Source organism: Arachis ipaensis, chromosome B6 (genome assembly GCF_059453495.1).
Source record: "Arachis ipaensis isolate K30076 ecotype BB chromosome B6, ASM5945349v1, whole genome shotgun sequence".
Taxonomy (NCBI): domain Eukaryota; kingdom Viridiplantae; phylum Streptophyta; class Magnoliopsida; order Fabales; family Fabaceae; genus Arachis; species Arachis ipaensis.
The window spans coordinates 81,076,626-81,088,123 of record NC_142441.1 but is presented as its reverse complement, the minus strand read 5'-3'; the positions used below and the strand labels follow the sequence as shown (position 1 = coordinate 81,088,123).

At 40.0% G+C, this 11,498-nt stretch overlaps 1 non-coding gene across 1 annotated transcript; it reads right to left on the bottom strand.

Annotated features, from left to right (window-relative positions):
* Window positions 1-1,379: 1,379 nt before the first annotated feature.
* LOC148561502 (small nucleolar RNA R71) lies at window positions 1,380-1,487 on the bottom strand. The gene has a single exon (XR_015888193.1). It is a non-coding gene; the product is annotated as a small nucleolar RNA R71 (small nucleolar RNA).
* Window positions 1,488-11,498: the final 10,011 nt, after the last annotated feature.

The window sequence follows — 11,498 nt, the reverse complement described above, 5'->3', positions numbered from 1 at the left end:
ATTTTCAATTTGAAAATCTTATCTTTTTCAAAATCTTTTTCAAAAATCAAATCTTTTTCAAATATCTTAGTTATTTTCGAAAATTCCAAAAATATTTTTCAAAAATCTTTTTTCTTATTTTATATAAAATTTTCGAAAATAACTAATCAATTAATGTTTTGATTCAAAAATTTGAAGTTTGTTACTTGCTTGTTAAGAAAGATTCAAACTTTAAGTTCTAGAATCATATCTTGTGACTTCTTATGAATCAAGTCATTAATTGTGATTTTAAAAATCAAATCTTTTTCAAAACTAATTTCAATCATATCTTTTCAAAAATATCTACTCATCTTATCTTTTTCAAAAATATCTTTTCAAAATATCTTTCCTAACCTCCTAACTTCTTATCTTTTTCAAAATTTGTTTCAACTAACTAACTAACTTTTTGTTTGTTTCTTAACTTTTTCAAAACTACCTAACTAACTCTCTCTCTCTCTATTTTCGAAAATATCTTTCCCCTTTTTCAAAATTTCTTTTTAATTAACTAATTATTTTTAATTTTTATTTTTGATTTCAAAAAAAAAATAAAAATTTTCGAAAAAAATTACTAAACATTTTTCAAAAACTATTTTCAAAAATCACTAACTCCTTTTCAAATATTAATTTCGAAATTTCCCTCCTTCTCTCTCATCTTATTCTATTTATTCATTCATTAACTAACATCTCTTCCTCACATCATCACCAAATCCGAACCCCCTCTTCTATCTGTGTTCGAATTTCTTCTTCTTTTCTTCTACTAACAATAAGGAACCTCTTTACTGTGACATAGAGGATTCCTCTTCTTTTCTTGTTCTCTTCTCTTTCTTATGAGCAGGGAGAGAGAAAAAGGAATTCTTGTTGAAGCTGATCCAGAACCTGAAAGGACTCTGAAGAGAAAATTAAGAGAAGCTAAATTACAACAATCCAGAGACAACTTAATTGAAAATTTCGAACAAGTAAAGGAGATGGCAGCCGAACCCAACAACAATGCAAGGAGAATGCTTGGTGACTTTACTGCACCTAATTCCAATTTACATGGAAGAAGCATCTCCATTCCTGCCATTGGAGCAAACAATTTTGAGCTGAAACCTCAATTAGTTTCTCTGATGCAGCAGAACTGCAAGTTTCATGGACTTCCATCTGAAGATCCTTTTCAGTTCTTAACTGAATTCTTGCAGATATGTGATACTGTTAAGACTAATGGAGTAAATCCTGAAGTCTACAGGCTCATGCTTTTCCCTTTTGCTGTAAGAGACAGAGCTAGATTATGGTTGGATTCCCAACCCAAAGACAGCTTGAACTCTTGGGATAAGCTGGTCACGGCTTTCTTAGCCAAGTACTTTCCTCCTCAAAAGCTGAGCAAGCTTAGAGCTGATGTTCAAACCTTCAGACAGAAAGAAGGTGAATCTCTCTATGAAGCTTGGGAAAGATACAAACAGTTGACCAAAAAGTGTCCTTCTGACATGCTTTCAGAATGGACCATCCTGGATATATTCTATGATGGTTTATCTGAGCTATCAAAGATGTCACTGGACACTTCTGCAGGTGGATCCATTCACCTAAAGAAAACGCCTGCAGAAGCTTAAGAACTCATTGACATGGTTGCTAATAACCAGTTCATGTACACTTCTAAAAGGAATCCTGTGAGTAATGGGACGCCTATGAAGAAGGGAGTTCTTGAAGTTGATACTCTGAATGCCATATTGGCTCAGAATAAAATATTGACTCAGCAAGTCAATATGATCTCTCAGAGTCTGCATGGAATGCACGCTGCATCCAATAGTACTCAAGAGGCTTCTTCTGAAGAAGAAGCTTATGATCCTGAGAACCCTGCAATAGCAGAGGTAAATTACTTAGGTGAACCTTATGGAAACACCTATAACTCAACATGGAGAAATCATCCAAATTTCTCATGGAAGGATCAAAAGCCCCAACAAGGCTTTAATAATGGTGGAAGAAATAGGTTTAGCAATAGCAAGCCTTTTCCATCATTAACTCAGCAACAGATAGAGAACTCTGAACAAAATGCTTCTAATTTTGCAAATCTAGTCTCTGATCTATCGAAGGCCACTGTAAGTTTCATGAATGAAACAAGGTCTTTCATTAGAAATCTGGAAGCACAAGTGGGCCAGCTGAGTAAAAGGATCACTGAAATCCCTCCTAGTACTCTCCCAAGCAATACAGAAGAGAACCCAAAAGGAGAGTGCAAGGCCATTGACATAAGCGCCATGGCCGAACCTGTGAGGAGAGGAGAGGACATGAATCCCAAGGAGGAAGACCTCCAGGGACGTCCAGTGATCAATAAGGAGCTTCCCTCTGGGGAACCAAAGGACTCTGAGGCTCATCTAGAGACAATAGAGATTCCATTGAACCTCCTTATGCCCTTCATGAGCTCTGATGAGTATTCCTCTTCTGAAGAGAATGAGGATGTCACTGAAGAGCAAACTGCCAAGTTTCTTGGTGCAATCATGAAACTGAATGCCAAATTGTTTGGCATTGATGCTTGGGAAGTTGAACCTCCCTTGTTCATCAATGAACTAAGTAATCTGGATCAACTGACATTGCCTCAGAAGAGACAGGATCCTGGAAAGTTCATAATACCCTATATCATAGGCACCATGATCTTTAAGGCTCTGTGTGACCTTGGTTCAGGAATAAACCTCATGCCCCTCTCTGTAATAGAGAAACTGGGAATCTATGGGGTGCAAGCTGCTAAAATCTCACTAGAGATGGCAGACAGCTCAAGAAGACAGGCTTATGGACAAGTAGAAGATGTATTAGTAAAGGTTGAGGGCCATTACATCCCTACTGATTTCATAGTCCTGGATACTGGAAAGGAAGAGGATGAATCCATCATCCTAGGAAGACCTTTCCTGGCCACAGCAAGAGCTGTGATTGATGTTGACAGAGGTGAAATAGTCCTTCAAAGGAATGAGAACTCCCTTGTATTCAAAACTCAAGGATCTCCCTCTGCAACCATGGAGAGGAAGCAGAAAAAGCTTCTCTCAAAGCAGAGTCAACCAGAGCCCCCACAGTCAAACTCTAAGTTTGATTTTGGGAGGCCACAACCAAACTCTAAGTTTGGTGTTGAACTCCCATATCCAAACTCTAAGTTTGGTGTTGGAGAGTTTCAACAAAGCTCTGCACATCTGTGAGGCTCCATAAGAGCCCACTGTCAAGCTATTGACATTAAAGAAGCGCTTGTTGGGAGGCAACCCAATGTTTATCTAATTCTTATTTTTATTGTTTTTCGTGTTTTCTTAGGTTCATGATCATGTGGAGTCACAAAATAAATAGAAAAATTGAAAACGGAATCAAAAACAGCAGAAGAAAAATCACACCCTGGAGAAGCATCTGTCTGGCGTTCAGCGCCAGAACAGAGCATGGTTCTGGCGCTGAACGCCCAAAATGGGCAGCTTCTGGGCGCTGAACGCCCGAACAGGCATGGTTCTGGCGTTCAACGCCAGAAATGGCACACAATTGGGCGTTGAACGCCCAAAATGGCCACCAACCTGGCGCTGAACGCCCAGAGTTGGGTACAAAGGCATTTTTACATGCCTAATGGGTGCAGGGATGTAATTCCTTGAACACCTCAGGATCTGTGGACCCCACAGGATCCACTCAGGATCTGTGGACCCCACAGGATCCCCACCTACCTCCACTCACTTCTTCTCACCACTCTCTTTCACACAACCCCATAAACACTCTTCCCCAAAAACCCTTCACCAATTACCTCAATCACTCTTCCCCATCACCTCTTCACCACTCACATCTATCCACTCTTTCCCATAAACCTACCTCATAAACTCCACCTACCTTCAAAATTCAAAACCAATTTCCCACCCAAACCCACCCATATGGCCGAACCTTAACCCCCCCTCCCCTCCCTATATAAAGCCCTCCATTCTTCATCAAATTCACACAACACAACCCCTCTTTACCCTTCTTGGCCGAACCACATCACCCTCTCCCTCTCCTCTATTTCTTCTTCTTCTACTTCTATTCTTTTGTTTATTGCTCGAGGGCGAGCAATATTCTAAGTTTGATGTGGTGAAAGCATAGCTTTTTTGTTTTTCCATTACCATTGATGGCACCCAAGACTGGAGAATCCTCTAGAAGAGGGAAAGGGAAGACAAAAGCTTCCATATCCGAGTCATGGGAGATGGAAAGATTCATCTCTAAAGCCCATAAAAACTACTTCTATGATGTTGTGGCCAAGAAGAAGGTGATCCCTGAGGTCCCTTTTAAACTCAAAAGAAATGAGTATCCAGAGATCCGACATGAAATTCAAAGAAGAGGTTGGGAAGTTCTAACAAATCCCATCCAACAAGTCGGCATCCTAATGGTTCAAGAGTTCTATGCCAATGCATGGATCACCAAGAACCATGATCAAAGTAAGAACCCGGATCCAAAGAACTATGTTACAATGGTTTGGGGGAAATACTTAGATTTTAGTCCGGAAAATGTGAGGTTGGCGTTCAACTTGCCATACATGGAAGAGAACGCACGCCCCTACACAAGGAGAGTCAACTTTGATCAAAGGTTGGACCAAGTCCTTATGGACATATGTGTAGAAGGAGCTCAATGGAAGATTGACTCCAAAGGCAAGCCGGTTCAACTAAGAAGATTGGACCTCAAGCCTATAGCTAGAGGATGGTTGGAGTTTATTCAATGCTCAATCATTCCCACTAGCAACCGGTCTGAAGTTACTATAGACCGGGCCATCATGATCCATAGCATCATGATTGGAGAAGAGGTGGAAGTTCATGAGATTATACCTCAAGAACTTTACAAGGTGGCTGACAAGTCCTCCACCATGGCAAGGTTAGCCTTTCCTCACCTCATTTGCCACCTATGCAATTCAGCTGGGATTGACATAGAGGGAGATATCCTCATCAAAGAGGACAAGCCCATCACTAAGAAAAAGATGGAGCAAGCAAGAGAGCCCAGTCATGGAGCTCAAGAGGCGCAAGAAGCTCATCACCATGAGATTCCGGAAATGCCTCAAATGCACTTTCCTCCACAAAACTATTGGGAGCACATCAACACCTCCCTAGAAGAATTGAGTTCCAATATGGGACAACTAAGGGTGGAACATCAAGAGCACTCCATCATGCTGCATGAAATAAGAGAAGATCAAAAAGCAACGAGGGAGGAGCAACAAAGACAAGGAAGAGACATAGAAGAGCTCAAGGACATCATTGGTTCCTCAAGAAGGAAACGCCACCATCACTAAGGTGGATTCATTCCTTGTTCTTCTTACTTCTATTTTTCGTTTTCTATGTGCTTATCTATGTTTGTGTCCCCATTACATGATCATTAGTAGTTAGTAACTTTGTCCTAAAGTTATGAATGTCCTATGAATCCATCACCTCTCTTAAATAAAAACTGTTTTAATTCAAAAGAACAAGAAGTACATGAGTTTCGAATTTATCCTTGAACTTAGCTTAATTATATTGATGTGGTGACAATGCTTCCTGTTTTCTGAATGTATGCTTGAACAGTGCATATGTCTTTTGAAGTTGTTGTTTAGGAATGTTAAATATGTTGGCTCTTGAAAGAATGATGACTAGGAGACATGTTATTTGATAATCTGAAAAATCATAAAAATGATTCTTGAAGCAAGAAAAAGCAGCAAAAAAAAACAAAGCTTGCAGAAAAAAAAAAAGAGAGAAAAAAATAGGCGAAAAAAAAAAATATAGAAAGAAAAAAGAAAAAGCAAGCAGAAAAAGCCAATAACCCTTAAAACCAAAAGGCAAGGGCAAATAAAAAGGATCCCAAGGCTTTGAGCATCAGTGGATAGGAGGGCCGAAAGGAATAAAATCCTGGTCTAAGCGGCTAAACCAAGCTGTCCCTAACCATGTGCTTGTGGCGTGTAGGTGTCAAGTGAAAACTTGAGACTGAGCGGTTAAAGTCAAGGTCCAAAGCAAAAACAAAGAGTGTGCTTAAGAACCCTGGACACCTCTAATTGGGGACTTTAGCAAAGCTGAGTCACAATCTGAAAAGGTTCACCCAATTATGTGTCTGTGGCATTTATGTATCCGGTGGTAATACTGGAAAACAAAGTGCTTAGGGCCACGGCCAAGACTCATAAAGAAGCTGTGTTCAAGAATCATCATACTGAACTAGGAGAATCAATAACACTATCTGAACTCTGAGTTCCTATAGATGCCAATCATTCAGAACCTCAATGGATAAAGTGAGATGCCAAAACTATTCAAGAGGCAAAAAGCTATAAGTCCCGCTCATATGATTGGAGCTATGTTTCATTGATAGTTTGGAATTTATAGTATATTCTCTTCTTTTTATCCTATTTGATTTTCAGTTGCTTGGGGACAAGCAACAATTTAAGTTTGGTGTTGTGATGAGCGGATAATTTATACGCTTTTTGACATTGTTTTTAGTATGTTTTTAGTAGGATCTAGTTACTTTTAGGGATGTTTTCATTAGTTTTTATGTTAAATTCACATTTCTGGACTTTACTATGAGTTTGTGTGTTTTTCTGTGATTTCAGGTATTTTCTGGCTGAAATTGAGGGACTTGAGCAAAAATCAGATTCAGAGGTTGAAAAAGGACTACTGATGCTGTTGGATTCTGACCTCCCTGCACTCAAAGTGGATTTTCTGGAGCTACAGAACTCGAAATGGCGCGCTTCCAATTGCGTTGGAAAGTAGACATCCAGGTCTTTCCAGAAATATATAATAGTCCATACTTTGGCCAAGAATTGACGACGTAAACTGGCGTTCAATGCCAGCCTTCTGCCCAAATCTGGAGTCCAGCGCTAGAAAAGGATCCAAAACCAGAGTTGAACGCCCAAACTGGCATAGAAACTGGCGTTCAACTCCACAAATGGCCTCTGCACGTGCTACACTTAAGCTCAGCCCAAACACACACCAAGTGGGCCCCGGAAGTGGATTTATGCATCAATTACTTACTCATGTAAACCCTAGTGACTAGTTTATTATAAATAGGACCTTTTACTATTGTATTAGGTATCTTTTGATCATCTTAGGATCTTAGGATCATCTTTGAACGTATTGTTCTTAGATCAAGGGGGCTGGCCATCTCGGCCATGCCTGGACCTTCACTTATGTATTTTCAACGGTAGAGTTTCTACACTCCATAGATTAAGGTGTGGAGCTCTGCTGTTCCTCAAAGATTAATGCAAAGTACTACTGTTTTCTATTCAATTCTTCTTATTTTGCTTCTAAGATATCCATTCGCACCCAAGAACGTGATGAAGGTGATGATTATGTGTGACGCTCATCATCCTTCTCCCTTATGAACGCGTGCCTGACAAACACTTCCGTTCTACATGAAATAAGCTAGAATGAATATCTCTTAGATCTCCTAACCAGAATCTTCGTGGCGTAAGCTAGAATGATGGCGGCATTCAAGAGAATCCGGAAGGTCTAAACCTTGTCTGTGGTATTCCGAGTAGGATTCAATAATTGAATGACTGTGACGAGCTCCGAACTCGCGATTGCAGGGCGTTAGTGACAGACGCAAAAGGATAGTAAATCCTATTCTGGCATGATCGAGAACCGACAGATGAATAGCCGTGCCGTGACAGGGTGTGTGAGCATATTATTCACTGAGAGGATAAGATGAAGCCATTGACAAGGGTGATGCCTCCAGACGATTAGCCGTGCCGTGACAGGGCATTGGATCATTTTCCCGTGAGATGACCGAAAGTAGCCATTGACAGTAGTGATGTATCACATAAAGCCAGCCATGGAAAGGAGTAAGACTGACTGGATGAAGATAGCAGGAAAGCAGAGGTTCAGAGGAACGAAAAGCATCTCCATTCGCTTATCTGAAATTCTCACCAATGAATTACATAAGTATCTCTATCCCTATTCTATTATTTAGTATTCGAAAACACCATTATCAATTTGTATCTACCTAACTGAGATTTGCAAGGTGACCATAGCTTGCTTCATACCAACAATCTCCGTGGGATTCGACCCTTACTCACGTAAGGTATTACTTGGACGACCCAGTGCACTTGCTGGTTAGTTGTATCGAAGTTGTGACAATTATGAATTAAGATCAAAGCACCAAGCTTTGGAGCCATTACCAGGGATTGTTCGAGCCTGGACATCACAATTTCGTGCACCAAAAAGCATAGACTATTATATATTTCTGGAAAGACCAATATGTCTACTTTCCAACAAAATTGAGAGCGCGCCAATTAAGCTTCTGTAGCTCCAGAAAATCTACTTTGAGTGCAGGGAGGTCAGAATCCAACAGCATTTGCAGTCCTTTTTCAGCCTCTGAATCAGATATTTGCTCAGGTCCCTCAATTTCAGCCAGAAAATACCTGAAATCACAGAAAAACACACAAACTCATAGTAAAGTCCAGAAATGTGATTTTTTTTTAAAAACTAAAAAAATATAATAAAAACTAACTAAAATATACTAAAAACAATGCCAAAAAGCGTATAAATTATCCGCTCATCAAAACACCAAATTTAAATTGTTGCTTGTCCCCAAGCAACTGAAAATCAAATAGGATAAACAGAATAGAATACACAATGAATTCCGAAAACATCTATGAAGATCAGTTTTAATTAGATGAGCGGGGCTATTAGTTTTCTGTTTCTGAACAGTTTCGACATCTCACTTTATCCTTTTGAAGTTCAGAATGATTTGCATCTATAGGAACTCAGAATTAAGATGGTGTTATTGATTCTCCTAGTTCAGTATGTTGATTCTTGAACACAGCTACTTTATGAGTCTTGGCCGTGACCCTAAGCATTTTGTTTTCCAGTATTACCACCGGATACATAAATGCCACAGACACATAACTGGGTGAACCTTTTTAGATTATGACTCATCTTTGCTAGAGTCCCCAATTAGAGGTGTCCAGAGCTCTTAAGAACACTATTTTTGCTTTTGGACCACGACTTTAATCGCTCAGTCTCAAGTTTTCACTTGACACCTTCACGCCACAAGCACATGGTGAGGGATAGCTTGGTTTAGCCACTTAGGCCAGGATTTTATTCCTGTGGGCCCTCCTATCGACTGATGCTCAAAGCCTTGGATCCTTTTTATTTTACCCTTGCCTTTTGGTTTAAAGGGCTATTGGCTTTTTCTGCTTGCTTTTTTTTCTTTTTATTTCTTTCTTTATTTTTTTCGCCATTTTTTTTCTCTTCTTTTTTTTTCGCAAGCTTTTCACTACTTTTTCTTGCTTCAAGAATCATTTTTATGATTTTTTAGATTATCAATAACATTTCTCCTTTTGCATCATTCTTTCAAGAGCCAACAGTTTTAACATTCATGAACAACAAATTAAAAAATATGCACTGTTCAAGCATTCATTCAGAAGAACAAAAAGTATTGCCACCACATCAAAATAATTAAACTATTTAAAATTTGAAATTCATGCACTTCTTTTTCTTTTTCAATTAAAAACATTTTCCATTTAAGAAAGGTGATGGATTCATATTCATGGCTTTAAGTCATAGACACTTAGACACTAATGATCATAAAGACACAAACATAGATAAACATAAAGCATAAAAATTTGAAAAACAGAAAATAAAGAACAAGGAAATTAAAGAACGGGTCTACCTTAGTGATGGTGGCTTGTTCTTCCTCTTGAAGATCTTATGGAGTGCTTGAGCTCCTCAATATCTCTTCCTTGCCTTTGTTTCTCCTCTCTCATAACTCTTTAGTCTTCTCTAATTTCATGGAGGAGGATGGAATGCTCTTGGTGCTCCATCCTTAGTTGTCCCATGTTGGAACTTAATTCTCCAAGGGAGGTGTTGATTTGCTCCCAATAGTTTTGTGGAGGAAAATGCATCCCTTGAGGTATCTCAGGGATTTCATGATGAGGAATTTCCTCATGCTCTTGTCCATGAGTGGGATCTCTTGTTTGCTCCATCCTTTTCTTAGTGATAGGCTTGTCCTCATCAATGAGGACGTCTTCCTCTATGTCAATTCCAGCTGAATTACAAAGGTGATAAATAAGATGAGGGAAGGCTAACCTTGACAAAGTAGAGGACTTGTCCGCCATCTTGTAGAGTTCTAGGGATATAACCACATGAACTTCTACTTCCTCTCCAATCATGATGCTATGGATCATGATAGCCCGGTCTATAGTAACTTCAGACCGGTTGCTAGTGGGAATGATTGAGTGTTGGATGAACTCCAACCATTTCCTAGCCACGGGCTTGAGGTCATGCCTTCTTATTTGAACCGGCTTGCCTCTTGAATCTCTCTTCCATTGAGCGCCCTCTTCACAAATGTTTATGAGGACTTGGTATTGACCCTTCTAGTGTAGGGGTGTGCATCTCCTTGCATCATTGGCAAGTTGGATGCCAACCTTACATTTTCCGGACTGAAATCTAAGTATTTCCCCAGAACCATTGTAAGCCAATTTTTAGGGTCCGGGTTCACACTTTAATCATGGTTCTTGGTGATACATGCATTGGCATAGAACTCTTGAACCGTTAAGATTCTGACTTGTTGAATGGGGTTGGTGAGAACTTCCCAACCTCTTCTTCGAATCTCATGTCGGATCTCCGGATATTCACCCTTTTTGAGCTTGAAAGGGACCTCGGGGATCACTTTCTTCTTGGCCACGACTTCATAGAAATGGTCTTGATGCACCTTTGAGATGAATCTCTCCATATCTCATGACTCGGAGGTGGAAGCTTTTGCCTTTCCTTTCCTCTTTCTAGAGGTTTCTCCGGCCTTAGGTGCCATAAATGGTTATGGAAAAACAAAAAGCAACGCTTTTACCACACCAAACTTAGAAGGTTTGCTCATCTTCAAGCAAAAGAAGAATGAAGAGAGTAGAAAGATAAGAAATAGAGGAGATGGAGGGGGGTTAGTGTTTCGGCCAAGAAGGAGAAGTAGTGTTTAAGATGTGCGAAAATGAAGGGGTGAAGATGGGTTTATATAGGAGTGGGGAGAGGGTAAAGTTTGGCCATGTATGGGTAGGTTTGGGAGGGAAAATGGTTTGAATTTGAATGGTGAGGTAGGTGGGGTTTATGATGGATGGATGTGGATTGGTGAAGGGTTTGTGGAGAAGAGGGTAGGATTTGATAGGTGAGGAGTTTTTGGGGAAGAGGTATTGAGGTGATTGGTGAAGGGTATTTGGGGAAGAGTATTATGAAAAGGTGTGAAGAAGAGAGAGAGAGTAAGTTGAGGTTGGTGGAGATCCTGTGGGGTCCACAAATCCTGAGGTGTCAAGGATTTCTCATCCCTGCACAAATTAGGCTTGCAAAACGCCCACTGCTGCCAATCCTGGTGTTAAACGCCAGGTTGCTGCCCATTTCTGGCGTTTAACGCCAACTTCTTGCCCTTTTCTGGTGTTAAACGCCAGTCTGGTACCCATTTCTGGCGTTAAACGCCCAGAATAGTGCCAAACTGGGCGTTTAACGCCCATTCTGCTACCTTTACTGGCATTTAGACACCAGTAGGCTTCTCCTCTAGGGTGTGCTATTTTTCATTCTATTTTTTAGTTTGTT